We start from the raw sequence: 21,431 nt of genomic DNA on the forward strand, positions 1-21,431 counted from the left end.
AATGTCCAACCTAAACCACCCTGGCTGCAATTTAAGCCCAATGCATCTTGTCCCATCCTCAGAGTTTAATGAGAACAATTTTTCTCTCTGCTGCTTGTAACAACCTTTTATGTATTTGAAAACTGTTATCATGTCCCCCCTCAGTCTTCTCTTCTACAGACTAAACAATCCCAATTTTTTTCAATCTTCCCTTATAGATCATGTTTTCTAGACCTTTAATCATTTTTGTTGCTCTTCTCTGGACTTTCTCCAGTTTGTCCACATCGTTCCTGAAATGTGATGCCCAGAACTGGACACAGTACTCCAGCGGAGGCCTAATCAGTGCGGAGTAGAACAGAAGAATTACCTCTCGTATCTTGCTTACAACACTCCTGTTAATACATCCCAGAATGATATTTTCTTTTTCTTTTTTTTGCAACAGTGTTACATTGTTGACTCATATTTAGCTTGTGATCCACTATGACCCCCAGATCCCTTTCTGCAGTACACTTTCCTAGGCAGTCAGTTCCCATTTTGTATGTGTGCAACTGATTGTTCCTTCCTAAGTGGAGTACTTTGCATTTGTCCTTATTTAATTTCATCCTATTTACTTCAGACCATTTCTCCAGTTTATCCAGATCATTTTGAATTATAATCCTATCCTAAAGCACTTGCAACCTCCCAGCTTGGCATTGTCCGCAAAGTTTATAAATGTACTCTCTATGTTATTATTTACATCATTTATGAAGATCTTGAACAGAACTGGAACCAGAACTGGTCCCTGCAGGACCTCACTTGATATGTCCTTCCAGCTTGACTATAAACCACTGATAACTTCTCTCTGGGAACGGTTATCCAACCAATTATGCACCCACCTTATAGTAGCTCCATCTATGTTGTATTTCTCTAATTTGTTTATGAGAAGGTTATGCGAGACAATATCAAAAGCCTTACTAAAATCAAGATATACCACATCTACCGCTTTTCCCCATTCACAAGGCTTGTTACCCTGTCAAAGAAAGCTATTAGGTTAGTTTGACACAATTTGTTTTTGACAAATCCATGTTGACTATTACTTATTACCTTATTATCTTCTAGGTGTTTGCAAATTGATTGCTTAATATAGAATCCAGACACAATTTTTACCACTAAAAGAATAAAACAAATCTTGCTCTCTCTCCATGTAATCACCCCTTGGGCAGGGCAGTGTGTCCTAATGGCCAGAGTCCGTGTAACTCTCCCCAAGCGTCAGGGCAATGTGGTCCAATAGCCAGAGTCCATATAACGCCCCCCCTCGCAGGAGGGATAGTACAGCCTAGTGGCTGGAGTTCATGTAACTCGCCCAAGTGTCAGGCAGTGTGGCCCAATGGCCAGGATCCATATAAATTGCTCCCAGCATTGGAGCAGTGTGGCCCAATGGCCGGTGTCCATATAATCACCCCCCTCAGACAGGGTAGAGTGGTCTAGCGGTCAGAGTCTGTATGATTCCCATGGCCCACCCTCTTCACCGGGTCCCAACCCAGGACCCTGGTAGTGGCAAGTTTCCCTTGCCACCAGCTTGGCAGGGATCCACCCACAATACATCGAGCATCTGTGCAGCTCTAAAGTTCCCCTGGGTCACTTCCTACCGTAAACGCCGGGTTCTCCGCTCTGGGGGGTCCTCCGGTCTGTTCCCTTCCTGTGACATACTCCATCTGGGCCTCAGGGTGCATTCCGGCTTGGCTGGCTTCTGGATCCTGGAGTGCAGGGGAGCTGGCAGCGTACCTCCTTCCCCTCCGGTGGTCAGCCCAGACTGAGCAGCTCTGCAGGTTTTTATACCTGTTCTCCAGTTGCAGCATGCCCAGTAGAGCTTCCGGGGCATGGCTTCCTCTGTTGGGAAGGAAGGGTTAACCCCCGCAGTACCAGTGTGGGACCGCTCTGTGCCATCACAGCACTGTACCTTTTAATTTCTGTTTCTCTAACCTCCTCATTTTTGTGTAGTTCCCCTTTCTGAAATTAAATGCTACAGTGTTGGGCTGCTGTGGTGTTTTCCCTGCCACAGGGATGTTAAATTTAATTATATTATGGTCACTATTACCAAGCGGTCCAGCTATATTCACCTCTTGGACCTGATCCTATTCTCCACTCAGGATTAATCAAGAATTGCCTCTCCTCTTGTGGGTTCCAGGACTAGCTGCTCCAAGAAGCAGTCATTTAAGGTGTCAAGAAACTTTATCTCTGCATCCCCTCCTGAGGTGCCATGTACCCAGTCAATATGGGGATAGTTGAAATCCCTCTTATTGAGTATCAGAGGGGTGGCCGTGTTAGTCTGGATTTGTAAAAGCAGCAAAGAGTCCTGTGGCACCTTATAGACTAACAGACGTTTTGGAGCATGAGCTTTCGTGGGTGCATACCCACTTCGTCGGATGCAAAGTGGGTATTCACCCACGAAAGCTCATGCTCCAAAACGTCTGTTAGTCTATAAGGTGCCACAGGACTCTTTGCTGCTCTTATTATTGAGTTTTTTATTTTAATAGCCTCTTTAATCTCCCTGAGCATTTCACAGTCACTATCACCATCCTGGTCAGATGGTCAGTAAAAGATGGGTTTCAGAGTAGCAGCCGTGTTAGTCTGTATCCGCAAAAAGAACAGAACAGGAGTACTTGTGGCACCTTAAAGACTAACAAATTTATTTTAGCATGAGCTTTCGTGAGCTACAGCTCACTTCTTCGGATGCATAGAATGGAACACACAGACAGGAGATATTTATACATACAGAAAACATGAAAAGGTGGAAGTATGCATAACAACAGGAAAAGTCTAATCAATTGAGATGAGCTATCATCAGCAGGAGGAAAAAAAACTTTTTGAAGTGATAATTAAGATGGCCCATAGAAGGTGTGAGGAGAACTTAACATAGGGAAATAGATTCAATTAGTGTAATGACCCAACCATTCCCAGTCTCTGTTTAGGCCAGAGTTAATTGTATCTAATTTGCATATTAATTCGAGTTCAGCAGTTTCTCTTTGGAGTTTGTTTTTGAAGTTTTTTTGTTGCAAAATTGCCACCTTCAAGTCTGTCACTGAGTGGTTAGAGAGGTTGAAGTGTTCTCCCACTGGTTTTTGAATGTTATGATTCCTGATGTCAGATTTGTGTCCATTTATTCTTTTGTGTAGAGACTGTCCGGTTTGGCCAATGTACATGGCAGAGGGGCATTGCTGGCACATGATGGCATATATCACGTTGGTAGATGTGCAGGTGTACGAGCCCCTGATGGCGTGTCTGATGTGATTAGGTCCTATGATGTTGTCACTTGAATGGATATGTGGACAGAGCTGGCATCAGGCTTTGTTGCAAGGATAGGTTCCTGGGTTAGTGTTTATGTTGTATGGTGTGCAGTTGCTGGTGAGTATTTGCTTCAGGTTGGGAGGCTGTCTATAAGCGAGGACTGGCCTGTCTCCCAAGATCTGTGAGAGTGAGTAAAAGATGGTTACTCACCTTTGTAACTGTTGTTCTTCGAGATGTGTTGCTCATATCCATTCCTATTAGGTGTGCACGCACCACGTGCACGATCGTTGGAGAATTTTTACCCTAGCAACACCCGGTGGGTTGGCTGTGGAGCCCTCTGGAGTGGCGCCGTAATTGCACCGGATATATACCCCAGCCAACCCAGTGCCCCCTCAGTTCCTTCTTGCCGGCTACTCTAACAGAGGGGAAGGAGGGCAGGTTTGTAATGGATATGAGCAACACATCTCGAAGAACAACAGTTACAAAGGTGAGTAACCATCTTTTCTTCTTCGAGTGCTTGCTCATATCGATGCCAATTAGGTGTCACCCAAGCCTTACCTAGGCGGTGGGGTCGGAGTGAGACATCGCTGAGTGCAGAACTGCAGAACCAAATGTGGCATTGACTCTAGACTGCTGAACTAATGCGTAGTGAGTGGCAAAGGTATGTACCGATGACCAAGCTATACAGATCTCCTGTATTGGAAAACTGTATATGGCGGCTCCGACGTGAGGGCTCTCATCTCAGATACACGTCTCGCTAAAGTGATGGCTACAAGGAAGGTAGAGAAGTGAGCAGATGGCCATCGGTTTGAATGGGGGGCCCCCATGAGCCTGGAAAAGACCAGGTTAAGGTCCCATGCTGGAACCGGTTGTCGCACTTGTGGGTAAAGGGGATCTAAACCCTTCAGAAATCTAACAACCATCGGGTTGGAGAAGACAGATTAAGCATCTTCTCCTGGATGGAAAGCTGAGATGGCTGCCAGGTGCACCTTGACAGATGATATCACCAGACCCTGCTGCTTTAGAGATAGGAGATAATCTAGGATGAAAGGTATCGACATCTGCAAAGGGGGTGTGGCACGCTGCTCGCACCAACAGGAGAATCGTCTCCACTTAGCCAGGTACGTGGCCCAAGTGGAGGGTTTCCTGCTGCCTAACAGAACCTGCTGCACTGATTGTGAGCAGAGTAACTCCGACTGAGTTAGCCATGCACCGGGTTGGTGGCCAGTGGACTTCTTTCTACTACCTCGTCCGCGTCTTACATAAAAGTCCTGCCTTGGACGAGGGCGGGGATGAGGAGGGGGGAGAACCGTTGAGGCTGTGGCTTAAAGGGCTTGCGCTGGGTAACCAGGGTGTGTATTCCCAAGCAGGGCCGGCTTTAGGCTGATTCACCCGATTCCCCGGAATCAGGTCCCACGCCTAAGAGGGTCTCGCGCCTTAGGCGCCTTTTTAATTTTTTTTACTCACCCCGGCAGTGGTCCGCTCCGGGATCTTCGGCGGCCCCACTCCCCTGGCCACAGTGCTGGCCAGAGCGTGGCAGCCCCACGGCCCCGCTCTCCCGGCTGGAGCGCGGCAGCCCCATGGCCCCATGACCCCGGCCAGAGCGCGGCAAACCCCTCAGCCCCCCTCCCCCGGCCGGCAATCCGAAGTGCTGCCGAAGATTGGGAACACTGCCCGGTGAGTACAAGCCCCACCCCCAGGAATCGGACTCTGCACTTGCTAAAGCTGGCCTTGTTCCCAGGGAGCACATGATAGCCCTGGAATCTTTCAGGCACTGTAGTCTAGAGAACAGGCCCTGCCCATCAAATGGCAGGTCCTGCAGGGTCTGTTGTAGCTCTGGCGGTAGGCCAGATACCTGCAGCCAGGAGATGTGTCGCATGGCTATGCCCAATGCCAGGGTCCTAGTCGCAGAGTCTGCTGCATCTAAGGAGGCCTGTAGGGAGGTTCTAGCCACCTTTTTCCCTCTTCCAGTAAGGCCCCAAACTTATCCCTGGACTCCCACGGAATTAACTCCTTAAATTTCACCATGGAGCTCCATGAGTTATAGTCATAACAGCTCAGGAGCGCTTGCTGGTTTGCGACCCTGAGCTGAAGACCCCCCACTGAATAAATCTTGCACCCAAACAAATCGAGACGCCTGGCCCAAGACGCCCAGAGGATTCAGGGGGTCTGGGGTCTTTGGCGGTGGGGTCCTTCCGCTCTGGGTCTTCAGGGTACTTCGGCGGTGTGTCCCGGAGTAAGTGAAGGACCTGCTGCCAAACTGCCGCTGAAGACCCGGAGCAGAAGGAGCCCCCGCTGCCAAAGTGCTGCTGAAGACCCAGAGCGGAAGGAGCCCCCGCCACTGATTTGCTGCCAAAGACCCGGAGCAGAAGAAGCTCTCGGTCTTCGGCAGTGGGTCCTTCACTCGATCTGGGTGTGTTTGGCAGCCCTCGGACTGTGATGACCGTGAGGCGGAGTGCGAGGGCCAAGGCGGTGCGGAGTGTGTCTGTGTTGACTCTCCAGAGTGTGGTGTGGACCGGTACCGGGTCGCTGGAGAGCGGTGCTGGCGAGGCACTGGGGAGCAGTACCAGGATCAAGATTGGCATCGATGACTGAGCTAGTACTGGGATCCAGATTTGGATCATGATGACGACCACCTGCGGCAGCAGTGCCAGGATCAGCTCCAGGAAGGAGATTGGTGCTCTGATCGGTGCCGGGAGCGATGTTGGGAGTCTGAACGGTACCGTGGCCTGGAACCATGCCGTGAGGCGGATCGGTGCTGCGAGTACGACCACAGCCGTGAGTACGACAAGCGCCGTGAGAGGGAACAGCATGAGCACTGCGAGCAGCGTAAGGATCGGGACCTGCTCCAGGATCGGGAGCGGTGCCGTGTTTCCACGCTAGGAGATGGCGGTTGCTTAGTGTTGGCTTGCCCCTAGATTGTACCGCACAAGCCGGAGGCGGTGCTGTAGTCTGTACTGGTGCAGGCTCTGTGAGGGCGATGAGGTCTTTCGCTGTTGCAAATGTCCGGGTCGGGGAGCCAGTGTGTGCCGGACTCAACAGCTACTCCCTCGGTGCCGGAGTCAACGGTGCTGATATCGGTGCTTGTACCCTGACGTGACTCTGAGGTTGGCAAAAGAGGTTCCGGCGCCTGTTGCTGAGAGACAGTCACCTCCGGCTTGCGCTGTCTCTTCTGACCTGGAGACAGGGAATGGCGCCGAGTCACTTGCATTGGATGCGGTGCTGGAGAGGTCTGGTGCTGCAGGCCTCTATCCGAGTCCACCCGCGATGCAGTACCTGAAGCTGCCACTGGGGCACTGCACACCGATGCACTTGGTGCCGGAACTTGGCGTGCCAATGGGGGATCCGGGCTAAGGGCCGCCTCCATAAGGAGCTGCTTGAGCCTAAAGACCCACTCCTTTTTGGTTCAAGGTCTGAACGCCTTACAGATCCTACACTTGTCGGCCTGGTGAGACTCCCCGAGACACTTCAAACAAGAGTTGTGGGGGTCTCCCGTTGGCATAGGCTTTGAGCAGGCTGAACACGGTTTAAAACCCGGAGCCTTGGGCATGAGCCCGGGCAGCAGGCAGGGAGGAAGGGGGAGGACCCCTTCCAACCTGCTAAATCTAATTACAAACTTAACATTATAACTATAACAACTACTGCACTATACTAACTATACAACTAGAACAACTATCTAAAACCGGGAAGCAAAAGCTAGGGAGAGTGGAGGACAGCTATGCCGCGCTCCACAGTTCCAATGACCATCACAGGCAATAAGAAGGAACTGAGGAGGCGCTGGGTTGGCTGGGGTATATATCCAGCGCCATTACAGCGCCACTTCAGGGGGCTCCACAGCCAACCCACCGGGTGTTGCTAGGGTAAAAATTCTCCAACGATCATGCACGCGGTGCACGCACACCTAATTGGAATTGATATGAGCAAGCACTAGAAGAAGCTTTGCGAACAGGGGCTGCTAACAGAGAGTTTCGCAAGGGAGTTCTCCAGATGAAGGAGGAGCAAATACAGCATCTGTGGGGTAAGTGACTGTCTGTAGTGTGTGTTTGTTTGTGTTTGGGGGTTACTTGCTGTGTGCTGAGCTTGTGTTTGTCAGTCTGTTTGTTTGTTTTGTTGTTTGAAGGACCGTGTGCTGTGGCTGGCAGTTGGAGGCCGTGAACTTCAAAGGAAGGTTTGAAAGCTCGAAGCCTCTGGTAATTGGCTGAGCCTTAATCAGTGAATCGGGGCATTCACTCAGGCCAGGGCTTTATAAAGCTGCGCACAAGCGACCAGGGGCTGCTAACAGGGAGTTTCGCAAGGGAGTTTGGAAGGGCAGTGGGAAGGGAGCGGGAGTCCCCTGTCGGTCCTAACCCTTCCCCTGTAGTCCCCATAAAACCTATGTTTTACCAAACCAAACCACATTTCAAAACCCCTTTCTGTAAACCACCCTTCCATTAACTAGAAGACAATGCAGGCAGAAGCCCAGCAGCAGAGTGGGGGGCTATCCAGTTTATTGCACTGAGTCTTGCATGTATGATTACCTGCCCTGTGGGCGGGTGGCGTATGTGTGCAGTCGGTGCAAGGAGCTCCTGGCCCTCAGAGACCATGTACAGACTTTGGAGGCCAGGGTGGCGGAACTGGAGGAGCTAAGAAAGGCAGAGAGGTATGTTGATGAGGCTTTCCGGGACACTGTAGAATTGTCCCACCTCCGCTCAGACAGCCCCTGCGCTGTTGAGGAGGAAGAACGGCCCAGGGAAGCAGAGCAGTCAATGGGAGCAGAGGGAAACCTTCCCGTAGTTGGGACCCTCCTTCCAGATGGTGCTGGGGTTGCCTCTCGCACTGAGGTTACCTCTCCGGGAGAGGGAACTCCAGTTTCTAGGAAAAGGCAGGTATTAGTAATGGGAGATTCGATTATTAGAAACGTAGATAGCTGGGTTTGTGATGACCAGGAGAACCGTATGGTGACTTACCTGCCTGGTGCGAAGGTTGCGGATCTCTCGAGGCATCTAGACAGACTTATGTGTAATGCTGGGGAGGAGCCGGTGGTCGTGGTACATGTAGGTACCAATGACATAGGGAAGGGTAGGAGAGATGTCCTGGGAGCCAAATTTAGGCTGCTAGGGAAGAGACTGAAATCCAGGACCTCTATGGTGGCATTCTCAGAAATGATCCCAGTTCCACGCGCAGGGCCGGGTGTCATAGAATCATAGAATCTCAGGGTTGGAAGGGACCCCAGGAGGTCATCTAGTCCAACCCCCCTGCTCAAAGCAGGACCAAACCCAACTAAATCATCCCAGCCAGGGCTTTGTCAAGCCTGACCTTAAAAACCTCTAAGGCCTGGTCTACACTAGGACTTTAAATCGAATTTAGCAGCGTTAATTCGAACTAACCGCTCAACCGTCCACACCAGGAAGCCATTTAATTCAAACTAGAGGGCTCTTTAATTCGAATTTGGTACTCCACCCCAACAGGTGGAGTAACGCTAAATTCGACATGGCTAGCTCGAATTAGGCTAGGTGTGGATGCAATTCGAACTTAGTAGCTCCGGGAGCTATCCCACAGTGCACCACTCTGTTGACGCTCTGGACAGCAGTCCGAGCTTCGATGCTCTGAGCAGCCACACAGGAAACGACCCGGGAAAATTTGAATTCCTTTTCCTTTCTGGACAGTTAGAATCTCATTTCGTGGTTGGACATCGGGGCGAGCTCAGCAGCACCGGCAGCAATGCAGAGCTCTCCAGCAGAGGAGTTCATGTAATCTCTGAATAGAAAGAGGGACCCGGCATAGACTGACCGGGAACTCTTGGATCTGATCGGTGTGTGGGGCAAGGAGTCTGTGCTTTCGGAGGTGCGCTCCAACAAACGGAATGCAAAGACCTACGAGAAGGTCTCCAAAGCCATGATCCAGACAGAGGATACAGCCGTCATGCAATGCATGTTGTACCAATATAATAAAAACCAGCAGGATCTTATTAAGAGGGATAAGGCAAAGATGCCACATTTATTGTAAATACCATAATAAAACAAAAGACAACAGTAAACAACGTTGTTTTACTACTTATTTCTTATACACACACACATATATTCATTCACACAATCATTCATTCAGGTTCTGTATAGATGTTATAGTTACCAGCCTAGATGTTGCTCATGCCAAGTTACTGGCCAGGTATCTTGGTCATGAGGATGGAGCCGAGTCTGTGTCAGATGCATCTGATGCTCCTGGAGGCTGGCAGCAGAACCATAGACTCAAAGTCCTCAGTCTTTAGAGTCCAGTTTTATAGGGATTTTTCCCTATGTCAGTTCATGAGAGTTGCTTCATTCTGCTGTTGCTAAATCAATCAGCAGATGGCTGGCTCCATGTTATTAGATGTTTTGTTTTTCCTTCCTTTGAGGTGTGGTGGGTGGATTCCAGTTTGCCCTCCGGGGGTCATCTGGTTGATCCCACTTGACACCTTCTTCAGCCGACATTGTTTTTTGGGGGTCCCAAGCCTCTTTTTCCCAATGAGCCATTACTTTCCAATTTTCTACCCCTTTTTTCAATTGGGATAGTTTTTCTTTTAGAGGTATTTTCTCCTCTTTACAGGCTGCTAGGTGGAGGTAGCTGTCATTACAAGCCTTCCACAGCAGCCAGATCCCTGTAGCATCTCTTTTTACTGCATCTAGGGGTTTGCATATGAGGATATATTGGGCCAATCTATCCTCTAGGTTCAAAATGGTGCAGATATCTGCAAGGGCTTGTTCAGTCCAAGGACTGTGCCCATATCTTTGGAGAATTTTCTGAAAAGGCGTTCTCTCTTTAATAAAAGGTGAGGTAGAAGCTACTTTTGACTTCATTTCTTCCTCTGGGACTGTGTTCCCTTGCCTTTTCTTAAACATTTTAAATTTTGTTCAGCGAGCAGCACTGTCTGGTCCCTGGGACCCTCTTGTTGCTCCTGATATATATATATATATATATATATATATTTCTTTTTCTGCTACCTTCACGGAGGCCAACAGATTTAGTTAACAATTTTCCTACTACCCACCCGGGGGCCAGCAGTTTTTGTTAACAATTTTACTTTTCCTACTACCCACCCGGGGGCCAGCAGTTTTTGTTAACAATTTTACTTTTCCTACTACCCACCCGGGGGCCAGCAGGTTTTGTTAACAATCTTTTCCTACTACCCACCCGGGGGCCAGCAGGTTTTGTCAATAATTTTATGAGCTCTTTATTTTCCTGCTACCCACACGGGGGCCAGCAGTTTTGGTTAACCAAGAATAGAACCGTGCTCTGTAGAGCCGGTTGTGTGCACACAGATTGGTTTACAATAAGTGAGGCAAAAATACCATAATCCCCCTTTCGCTATTCTCCACCAAAATGTTGTACCAATATAATAAAAACCAGCAGGATCTTATTAAGAGGTATAAGGCAAAGATGCCACATTTATTGTAAATACCATAATAAAACAAAAGACAACAGTAAACAACGTTGTTTTACTACTTATTTCTTATACACACACACATATATTCATTCACACAATCATTCATTCAGGTTCTGTATAGATGTTATAGTTACCAGCCTAGATGTTGCTCATGCCAAGTTACTGGCCAGGTATCTTGGTCATGAGGATGGAGCCGAGTCTGTGTCAGATGCATCTGATGCTCCTGGAGGCTGGCAGCAGAACCATAGACTCAAAGTCCTCAGTCTTTAGAGTCCAGTTTTATAGGGATTTTTCCCTATGTCAGTTCATGAGAGTTGCTTCATTCTGCTGTTGCTAAATCAATCAGCAGATGGCTGGCTCCATGTTATTAGATGTTTTGTTTTTCCTTCCTTTGAGGTGTGGTGGGTGGATTCCAGTTTGCCCTCCGGGGGTCATCTGGTTGATCCCACTTGACACCTTCTTCAGCCGACATTGAATTCTTCAGGCTGGTGACTCCCTAACCATTTAGTCACATACATTCTCTATCTTAATCACATCTATTTCACTGTCTCTTTACTCTTTGGGGTGTTACCAATTTATGTGAGACTCCCTGTCTTTTAACAATCAAAGATAAAGTGAGGTGAAAACTTACAGAGGGTGGGGGTCTCTATTTATACACTATAACAGCTACTGTTTTGGCTTACTTAGAGTTAATTAATGTTTAACAAGTTTTATACAAAGTATTTCTTTGAGCAGGCTTCACACAGACACAGCTGGTGGCTTGCAGGTTAGAATCACAAATTTACTTTTAACATAAACCTTAAGTTATAAAGTATTAATTAACAATAAATCAATAAATCATTTCTCATATAAACCATGTTTAATATAAACCTTCTTTAATATCCCTACACGCATCGTCGCGTGAAAACCAAGGACCCCAGACAAGGCTACCAAAAAATCAAAGCGGCAAACGGACGCTACGGAGCCTGCCACCACTGCCCCACCAGTGACCATGGACTCTGATGATGGGACAGTGTCGACGGACAGTTCCTCGACGATGTTCACGGACGGGGAAGATGAGGAAGGGTTTGTGGAGGACGAGGCAGGCGAGAGCGCTTACAACGCTGGTTTCCCCGACAGCCAGGATCTATTCATCACCGTCACGGAGATCCCCTACCAACCCTCCCCGGCCATGAACCCGGATCCTGAATCAGGGGAAGGAGCAGTCGGTAAGTGCTTTAACCATGTTAACTTTTATTCTTAATATAACAGGAATCTGAAGTGTGTGAGAAGGAGGTCTCTCTATATATGGTGATAGAACAGAAACCCTCCTGGGAGATCTCCACGAAGCTCTCCTTCCGTTAATCGATAAGCATCAGCAGGAGGTTCCTGGGGAGAGCTGCCTTATTGGGTGCTCCGTGATAGCACCCTTTTCCGCGCGAGGCTTTCATGCGGTATTCAGGGAGCATTGCCTCCCCGAGCACGGCTGCATCGGTCCGTGGTTCGTGATAGATTTCACGCAGCATGCGCTCTCTATCTCCTTCAGTGCCCGTCCTCACGGTGATCTCGCTAGGAGACTCATGCATCTAAGTAGTGGAATTACTGTTATGGTGCGCCTGGTCCAAAGTATTTTTAATAAATCCACGGACAGACGGCATAGCACAGACTCAGCACGCAGCTGCGTGACGAGCGTAACGGAAAGCCAAAGAACATAATGGACGCTCATGGAGGGAGAGGGGAATGAGGATGCAAGGTATCCCACAGTTCCTGCTGTCTCCGAAAAGTATTTGCATTCTTGGATGAGCTCCAAATGCTTCTAGGGTCAAACACAGTGTCTGCGGTGGGTCAGGGCATAGTTCGGCAATTTGCGCACACACCCCACCCACCACCAGAAGTGAAAGGGAAAACAATCCTCTCTTGACTCTTTTACATGTCACCCTATCTTTACTGAATGCTGCAGATAGACGCGATGGTGCAGCACTCAACACCAACATCCTTGCTCCCCCCACGCTATGGGTGGCTGATGGTGCAATATGGCTGGTATCCGTCCTCATCATCAGCCTATTGGCACATGGGGCAGTGCAAAAGGACTGGTAACCATGCGTACTAGCATCTGTCAGGTCGATCAAGGGCGCCTGGCCCTAATTTTTCATGGTAGATGGTGCAGTATGGCTGGTAACCGTCCTCATCATTGCAACAGGGGGCTGAGCTCCATCAGCCCCCACCCTTCCTGTGTAAAGAAAAGATTGAATTGCCCCTGGACTAGCAGAGGGATGATGGGCTCCTTCATCCACAGTAATTAATGTCCTGCCTGGACTATCATTGCAGCTGGAGGCTTCCTTCCACTCATTTCTCACAAACAAGTCACTGTGTCTTATTCCTGCATTCTTTATTACTTCATCACACAAGTGGTGGGACAATGGTATGGTAGCCCAGGAAGGCTGTGGGAAGGCCGGAATGAACAGGTGGTGTTGTTGCAGGAGCACCCCCTGTGAATAGCATACAGCTCCAAATTTATGCAGGATCGGACACAGAGCAGCTGTGCTATCTGGTTCTATGATACAGTGGTTCTCTAGTACACTTGCCCATAATCTAGGCAGGACTGATTCTATTTTTAGATACCAAAAAGGAGGGATTGACTCGGAGTCATTCCCAATTTTTGCTTTTGCGCCCCTGGCTGCTCGGCCAGGGGCACTTATGACAGCACCAAATGGTGCAGTGCAAAAGGACAGGTAACCATGCCCATCTTATTACCATCTTATTACCAATTTATGGTATGCTAGATGGTACAATATGGCTGGTAACCATCTCTGCTGTCATGCAAAAGCAAAAGCATGCTGCTGTGTAGCGCTGCTGGACCGCCTCTGTCAGCGGCATCTAGTACACATACGGTGACATACACAAAAGGCAAAACAGTGTCCATGGTTGCCACGCTATGGCGTATGCCAGGGCAATTCTGGGAAAACGGGCTTGAAATGATTGTCTGCCGTTGCTTTCCCGGAGGAAGGAATGACTGGCGACATTTACCCAGAATCCACCGCGAAAATTATTTGTGCCCCAGCAGGCACAGGGGTCTCAACCCAGAATTCACAGAGACAGCCTAGACTCAGTTAATTGTTCGCAAAAATGTATCTTTGCAAGGAATTCACTCCCTGTTTCCCATCTCAGAGCTTCCACTGTCTCCAGACCTGCCACAGCATCCCGCTCGCAGAGGTTGGCAAAGATTAGGCGGAGAAAGAAAAAGACAAGGGACAAGATGTTCGATGAACGTATGGGCTGCTACCTAGCCAAGGCGGACCAGCAGAGCCAGTGGAGGGAGACCGTCTCTCTGTACCAGCGCTCACACAGCGAACGGGAGGAGAGGTGGCGTGAGGAAGACAAGCAGGCGACTCAAACAATGTTTGGACTAGTGAGGGAGCAAACGGACACGCTCAGGCGCCTTGTGGATGTTCTGCAGGACCGCAGGAGGACAGAGCCCCCCTGCAGTGTATCTGCAACCGCCCTCCCCCGCCACAAAGTCCAATACCCCCCTCACCCAAAATAACCAGAAGGAGGGGCGCCAGAGGCCGTGTAAACTGTCACTGCACCCCAGCAGAGTGCTCAAGTACCCAAAAGCTCTCATACCCTACATTTGCAGAAGTCGTTCCCTTCCGGACTCACACAAGTCCCAATCCCAGTTCCATCCCCTAAGTGTCTACTTAAGTAATAAAAATACTTTGCTGTTAATTACTGTTTCCGTCATGTTTTTTCAAAGAAGACTGTGTTTGAATGGGGGGCGTGGGGAAGGGGGTTGTTAATTGCATAGGACAGTCACCTTTCCCAGGGTACAGACACGGGGGCAGTATCAGCAGCGGGTCACACACACAGTGCAGTCAGTAGGCACCATGGTCGGTATGGGAGGTGGTTTCCAGGTTCTGTGTGGGCGGGGGGGATGTGACTTTGTAGCGGGGGAGGGCGGTTACAGATCTTATACAGCGCTCCTTGTCCTGGACCGCTGAGTCACGCAGCAGAGGAATCTGTATCCGTCCTCCTCCGCCACAAGGTCACATATCCCCCCGCACACAGAATTCGAAAAAGAGGGATGGCAGGCTCCGTTGAAAGAAGCATTCCGGCACTGCGGACCGCTCTAGGAGCAAGAGCCTGTCATTCGTTGAGTTTAGAGGCGGTCTTTACATCACCGCACACCCTACCCAGCACAGTCTGCCTCCCAGTTTCAACCCTTTAACGCAAAGTCATGAATAAAGAAACCTTTCTTCAGTAACAATGGGACATGTATTTTATTTTTACACGTGTGTTGGAAGTGGGGGAAACGGGGTGAACGGGGTATGTAACCGAAGAGGAGAGTCAACAGTCAGTGGGTAAAGAAACAGGGGCAGGTTCAGCTTCTCTGTAAAGAAAATGAACAGTCACAGGTCACGCTGCTCGCTGGTATTTGAAGAGTTCCTTGTCGCTGTCCCAGGCGCCTGTATAGGGCTTCATGAGCAAGTGCATTAGCGGGCAGGCTGGGTCCCCGAGGATGACCTTAGGAATCTGCTTATCCACAACAGTTATTTTGTGGTCCGGGAAGAAACTACCTTCCTGCAGGCGTCTGAGCAGCCCACAGTTCCTGAAAACACACGCATCATGAACCTTGCCCGGCCACCCGACGTTGATGTTTGCAAAACGTCCCCTATGGTCCCCCAGTGCTTGCAGCACCATTGAAAAGTAGCCCAATTTCTCATCAGCTGACTGTGGAAGAGGTGCACGATAAAGTGCGAGGAGGAGAAAACGGCGATGATCGCAGTGGGCTCCATGCTTGCAGTGCTGTGGCGTCCGCGCTGTCACTGACCAGAAAAGTGCACGAACAGATTGCCCGCAGGCGCTTTCAAGGAGGGAGGGAGAGAGGTTGTGATTGACGGTTCAATGACGACACTTACCCAAAACCACCCTCGACACATTTCTCCCCCCAGCAGGCATTGGGGGCTCTACCCAGCATTCCAATGGGCAGCGGGGACTGCGGGAACTGTGGGATAGCTTCCCACAGTGCACCGCTACCAAAGTCGACGCTGGCCCCGTGAATGTGGACTCAGAAATTCGAATTAGTGTATTTAGTATGGATACACAAATTCGACTTCATAAGGTCGAATCCACAAATTCGAACTAAGTTGATTCGAAATAGTCTTGTAGTGTAGACAAGGCCTAAGGAAGGAGATTCCACCACCTCCCTAGGTAACCCATTCCAGTTCTTCACCACCCTACTAGTGAAAAAGTTTTCCCTCATGTCCAACGTAAACCTCCCCCTCTGCAACTTGAGACCATTATTCCTTGTTCTGTCATCTTCTACCACTGAGAACAGTCTAGATCCATCCTCTTTGGAACCCCCTTTCAGGTAGTTGAAAGCAGCTATCAAATCCCCCCTCATTCTTCTCTTCTGCAGGCTAAACAATCCCAGTTCCCTCAGCCTCTCCTCATAAGTCATGTGCTCCAGCCCCCTAATCATTTTTGTTGCCCTCCGCTGGACTCTCTCCAATTTATCCACATCCTTCTTGTAGTGTGGGGCCCAAAACTGGACACAGTACTCCAAATGAGGCCTCACCAGTGCTGAATAGAGGGGAATGATCACATCCCTCGATCTGCTGGAAATGCCCCTACTTATACAACCCAAAATGCCATTAGCCTTCTTGGCAACAAGGGCACACTGTTGACTCATATTCAGCTTTTCGTCCACCGTAACCCCTACGTCCTTTTCTGCAGAACTGCTGCCCAGCCATTCGGTCCCTAGTCTGTAGCAGTGCATGGGATTCTTCCGTCCTAAGTGCAGGACTCTGCACTTGTCCTTGTTGAACCTCATCAGATTTCTTTTGGCTCAATCCTCTAATTTGTCTAGGTCCCTCTGTATCCTAGCCCTACCCTCCAGCGTATCAACCACTCCTCCCAGTTTAGTGTCATCTGCAAACTTGCTAAGGGTGCAGTCCACACCATCCTCCAGATCGTTAATGAAGATATTGAACAAAACCGGTCCCAGCACCGACCCTTGGGGCACTCCACTTGATACCGGCTGCCAACTAGACATGGAACCATTGATCACTACCCGTTGAGCCCGACCATCTAGCCAGTTTTCTATCCACCTTACCATCCATTCATCCAGCCCATACTTCTTCAACTTGCTGGCAAGAATACTGTGGGAGACTGTATCAAAAGCTTTGCTAAAGTCCAGAAATAGCACATCCACTGCTTTCCCCTCATCCACAGAGCTGGTTATCTCATCATAGAAGGCAATTAGGTTAGTCAGGCATGATTTGCCCTTGGTGAATCCATGCTGACTGTTCCTGATCACTTTCCCCTCCTTTAAGTGGTTCAGAATTGATTCCTTGAGGACCTGTTCCATGATTTTTCCAGGGACTGAGGTGAGACTGACTGGCCTGTAGTTCCCTGGATCTTCTTTCTTCCCTTTTTTAAAGATGGGCACTACATTAGCTTTTTTCCAGTCATCCGGGACCTCCCCTGATCGCCATGATTTTTCAAAGATAAAATTTTTCAAAGGGTAGGCAGGCAGAGCTTCAGAGTCTCAATGCATGGATGAGACGATGGTGTAGAGAGGAGGGGTTCACGTTCATTAGGAACTGGGGAAACTTCTGGGATGGGGGGAGCCTATACAGGAGAGATGGGCTCTACCTAAACCAAAGTGGAACCAAACTGCTGGCACTAAACATTAAAAAGGTTGTAGAGCAGTTTTTAAACTAGGAGATGGGGGAAAGCCGACTGCTGCAGAGGAGCATGTGGATCGGACACAGAATTCTCTTAGGGGAGAGTCTGATGATAGAGAATGTGGGGAGAGGGATAGCTCAGTGGTTTGAGCATTGGCCTGCTAAACCCAGGGTTGTGAGTTCAATCCTTGAGGAGGCCACTTAGGAATCTGGGGCAAAAATTGGTTCTGCTAGTGAAGGCAGGGGGCTGGACTCAATGACCTTTCAAGGTCCCTTTCAGTTCTAGGAGATTGGTGTATTTCCAATTATTACCTTTTTTATAGAATCTTCAGGTTATAGTCAGGAGCAGCGGACGGGAGAGGATAATGTAAGGGCCGGATCAGATGATAAACAGTCACATAAAAAAGAATCTGGCACATCAGAAAAGGGCAGACAAATAAACAAGGACAAATTTTTAAAGTGCTTGTACACAAATGCTAGAAGTCTAAATAATAAGATGGGTGAACTAGAGTGCCTTGTGATAAAGGAGGATATTGATATAATAGGCATCACAGAAACCTGGTGGACTGAGAGCAATCAATGGGACACAATCATTCCGGGGTACAAAATATATCGGAAGGACAGAACAGGTCGTGCAGGGGGAGGAGTGGCACTATATGTGAAAGAAAATGTAGATTCAAATGAAGTAAATATCTTAAGCGAATCCACATGTTGCATAGAATCTCTATGAATAGAAATTTCATGCTCTAATAAAAATATAACATTAGGGATCTATTATCGACCACCTGACCAGGACAGTAATAGTGATGATGAAATACTAAGGGAAATTAGAGAGGCTATCAAAATTAAGAACCCAATAATAGTGGGGGATTTCAATTATCCCCATATTGACTGGGAACATTTCATTCAGGACGAAATGCAGAGATAAAATTTCTCGATACTGTAAATGACTGCTTCATGGAGCAGCTGGTATGGGAACCCACAAGGGGAGAGGCAACTCTAGATTTAATCCTGAGTGGCGCGCAGGAGCTGGTCCAAGAGGTAACTATACCAGGACCGCTTGGAAAAGTGACCATAATACAATAGCATTCAACATCCCTGTGGTGGGAAGAACACCTCAACAGCCCAACACTGTGGCATTTAATTTCAAAAGGGGGAACTATACAAAAATGAGGGGGTTAGTTAAACAAAAGTTAAAAGGTACAGTGACTAAAGTGAAATCCCTGCAAGCTGCATGGGCCCTTTTTAAAGACACCATAATAGAGGCCCAACTTCAATGTATACCCCAAATTAAGAAACACAGTAAAAGAACTAAAAAAGAGCCACCGTGGCTTAACAACCATGTAAAAGAAGCAGTGAGAGATAAAAAGACTTCCTTTAAAAAGTGGAAGTGAAATCCTAGTGAGGCAAATAGAAAGGAGCACAAACACTGCCAACTTAAGTGCAAGAGTGTAATAAGAAAAGCCAAAGAGGAGTTTGAAGAACGGCTAGCCAAAAACTCCAAAGGTAATAACAAAATGTTTTTTAAGTACATCAGAAGCAGGAAGCCTGCTAAACAACCAGTGGGGCCCCTTGACGATCAAAATACAAAAGGAGCGCTTAAAGACGATAAAGTCATTGCAGAGAAACTAAATGGATTCTTTGCTTCAGTCTTCACGGCTGAGGATGTTAGGGAGATTCCCAAACCTGAGCTGACTTTTGTAGGTGACAAATCTGAGGAACTGTCACAGATTGAAGTGTCACTAGAGGAGGTTTTGGAATTAATTGATAAACTCAACATTAACAAGTCACCAGGACCAGATGGCATTCACCCAAGAGTTCTGAAAGAACTCAAATGTGAAGTTGCAGAACTATTAACTAAGGTTTGTAACCTGTCCTTTAAATCGGCTTTGGTACCCAAAGACTGGAAGTTAGCTAATGTAACGCCAATATTTAAAAAGGGCTCTAGAGGTGATCCTGTCAATTACAGACCGGTAAGTCTAACGTCGGTACCGGGCAAATTAGTTGAAACCATAGTTAAGAATAAAATTGTCAGACACATAGAAAAACTTAAACTGTTGAGCAATAGTCAACATGGTTTCTGTAAAGGGAAATCGTGTTTTACTAATCTATTAGAGTTTTTTGAAGGGGTCAACAAGGGGGATCCGGTGGACATAGTGTACTTAGATTTCCAGAAAGCCTTTGACAAGGTCCCTCACCAAAGGCTTAAGTCTTAAGTAAATTAAGCTGTCATGGGATAAAAGGGAAGGTCCTTTCATGGATTGAGAACTGGTTAAAAGACAGGGAACAAAGGGTAGGAATTAATGGTAAATTCTCAGAATGGAGAGGGGTAACTAGTGGTGTTCCCCAAGGGTCAGTCCTAGGACCAATCCTATTCAATTTATTCATAAATGATCTGGAGAAAGGGGTAAACAGTGAGGTGGCAAAGTTTGCAGATGATACTAAACTACTCAAGATAGTTAAGACCAAAGCAGATTGTGAAGAACTTCAAAAAGAGCTCACAAAACTAAGTGATTGGGCAACAAAATGGCAAATGAAATTTAATGTGGATAAATGTAAAGTAATGCACATTGGAAAAAATAACCCCAGCTATACATATAATATGATGGGGGCTAATTTAGCTACAACGAGTCAGGAAAAAGATCTTGGAGTCATCGTGGATAGTTCTCTGAAGATGTCCACGCAGTGTGCAGAGGCGGTCAAAAAAGCAAACAGGATGTTAGGAATCATTAAAAAGGGGATAGAGAATAAGACTGAGACTATATTATTGCCCTTATATAAATCCATGGTACGCCCACATCTCGAATACTGTGTACAGATGTGGTCTCCTCACCTCAAAAAAGATATTCTAGCACTAGAAAAGGTTCAGAAAAGGGCAACTAAAATGATTAGGGGTTTGGAGAGGGTCCCATATGAGGAAAGATTAAAGAGGCTAGGACTCTTCAGCTTGGAAAAGAGAAGACTAAGAGGGGATATGATAGAGGTATATAAAATCATGAGTGATGTTGAGAAAGTGGATAAGGAAAAGTTATTTACTTATTCCCATAATACAAGAACTAGGGGTCACCAAATGAAATTAATAGGCAGCAGGTTTTAAACAAATAAAAGGAAGTTCTTCTTCACGCAGCGCACAGTCAACTTGTGGAACTCCTTACCTGAGGATGTTGTGAAGGCTAGGACTATAACAATGTTTAAAAGGGGACTGGATAAATTCATGGTGGCTAAGTCCATAAATGGCTATTAGCCAGGATGGGTAAGAATGGTGTCCCTAGCCTCTGTTCATCAGATAAACTGTCAGAGGATGGATATGGATGGCAGGAGAGAGATCACTTGATCATTGCCTGTTAGGTTCACTCCCTCTGGGGCACCTGGCATTGGCCACTGTCGGTAGACAGATACTGGGCTAGATGGACCTTTGGTCTGACCCGGTACGGCTGTTCTTATGTTCTTAATATATCCCTACTGCTATATTCTTATTATTAGAGCATGGAATTTCTGCCCATAGGGATTCAACAGTACAGTTTGATTAATTTAAGATTTTTACTTCATTGATTCTACGCTTTCTTTCACATATAGTGCCACTCCCGCACCAGCACGACCTGTTCTGTTGTTCCGATATATTTTGTACCCTGTTATTATTGTGTCCCATTGATTATCCTTATTCCACCAAGTTTCTGTGATGCCTGTTATATCAATATCCTCATTTAATATCAGGCACTCTAGTTCACCCATATTATTTAGACTTCTAGAATTGGTATATAAGCACTTTGAAAACTTGTCACTTTTTAGCTGTCATTACATGATGTAATTGAATGGGACTTTTTTTCATTTGATTGTTTCTCATCAGATCCTACCCATATTTTATCATCTTCCATCCTCTCCACCTTACGAGGACATAGAGAATCTCCATTAATAGATCCTCCCCTAAGGGATGTCTCTGTCTGAACCACGTGCTCCTCCGCACCTGTCGGCTTTTCCCCAGCCCTTAGTTTAAAAACAGCTCTACAATCTTTTTAATTTTAAGGGCCAGCAATCTGGTTCCATTTTGGTTTAGGTGGAGCCCATCCTTCCTGTATAGGCTCCCCCTTTCCCAAAAGTTTACCTAGTTCCTAATAAATCTA

The sequence above is a fragment of the Mauremys mutica genome, chromosome 7, assembly GCF_020497125.1.
Source record: "Mauremys mutica isolate MM-2020 ecotype Southern chromosome 7, ASM2049712v1, whole genome shotgun sequence".
NCBI classification, from domain to species: Eukaryota; Metazoa; Chordata; order Testudines; family Geoemydidae; genus Mauremys; species Mauremys mutica.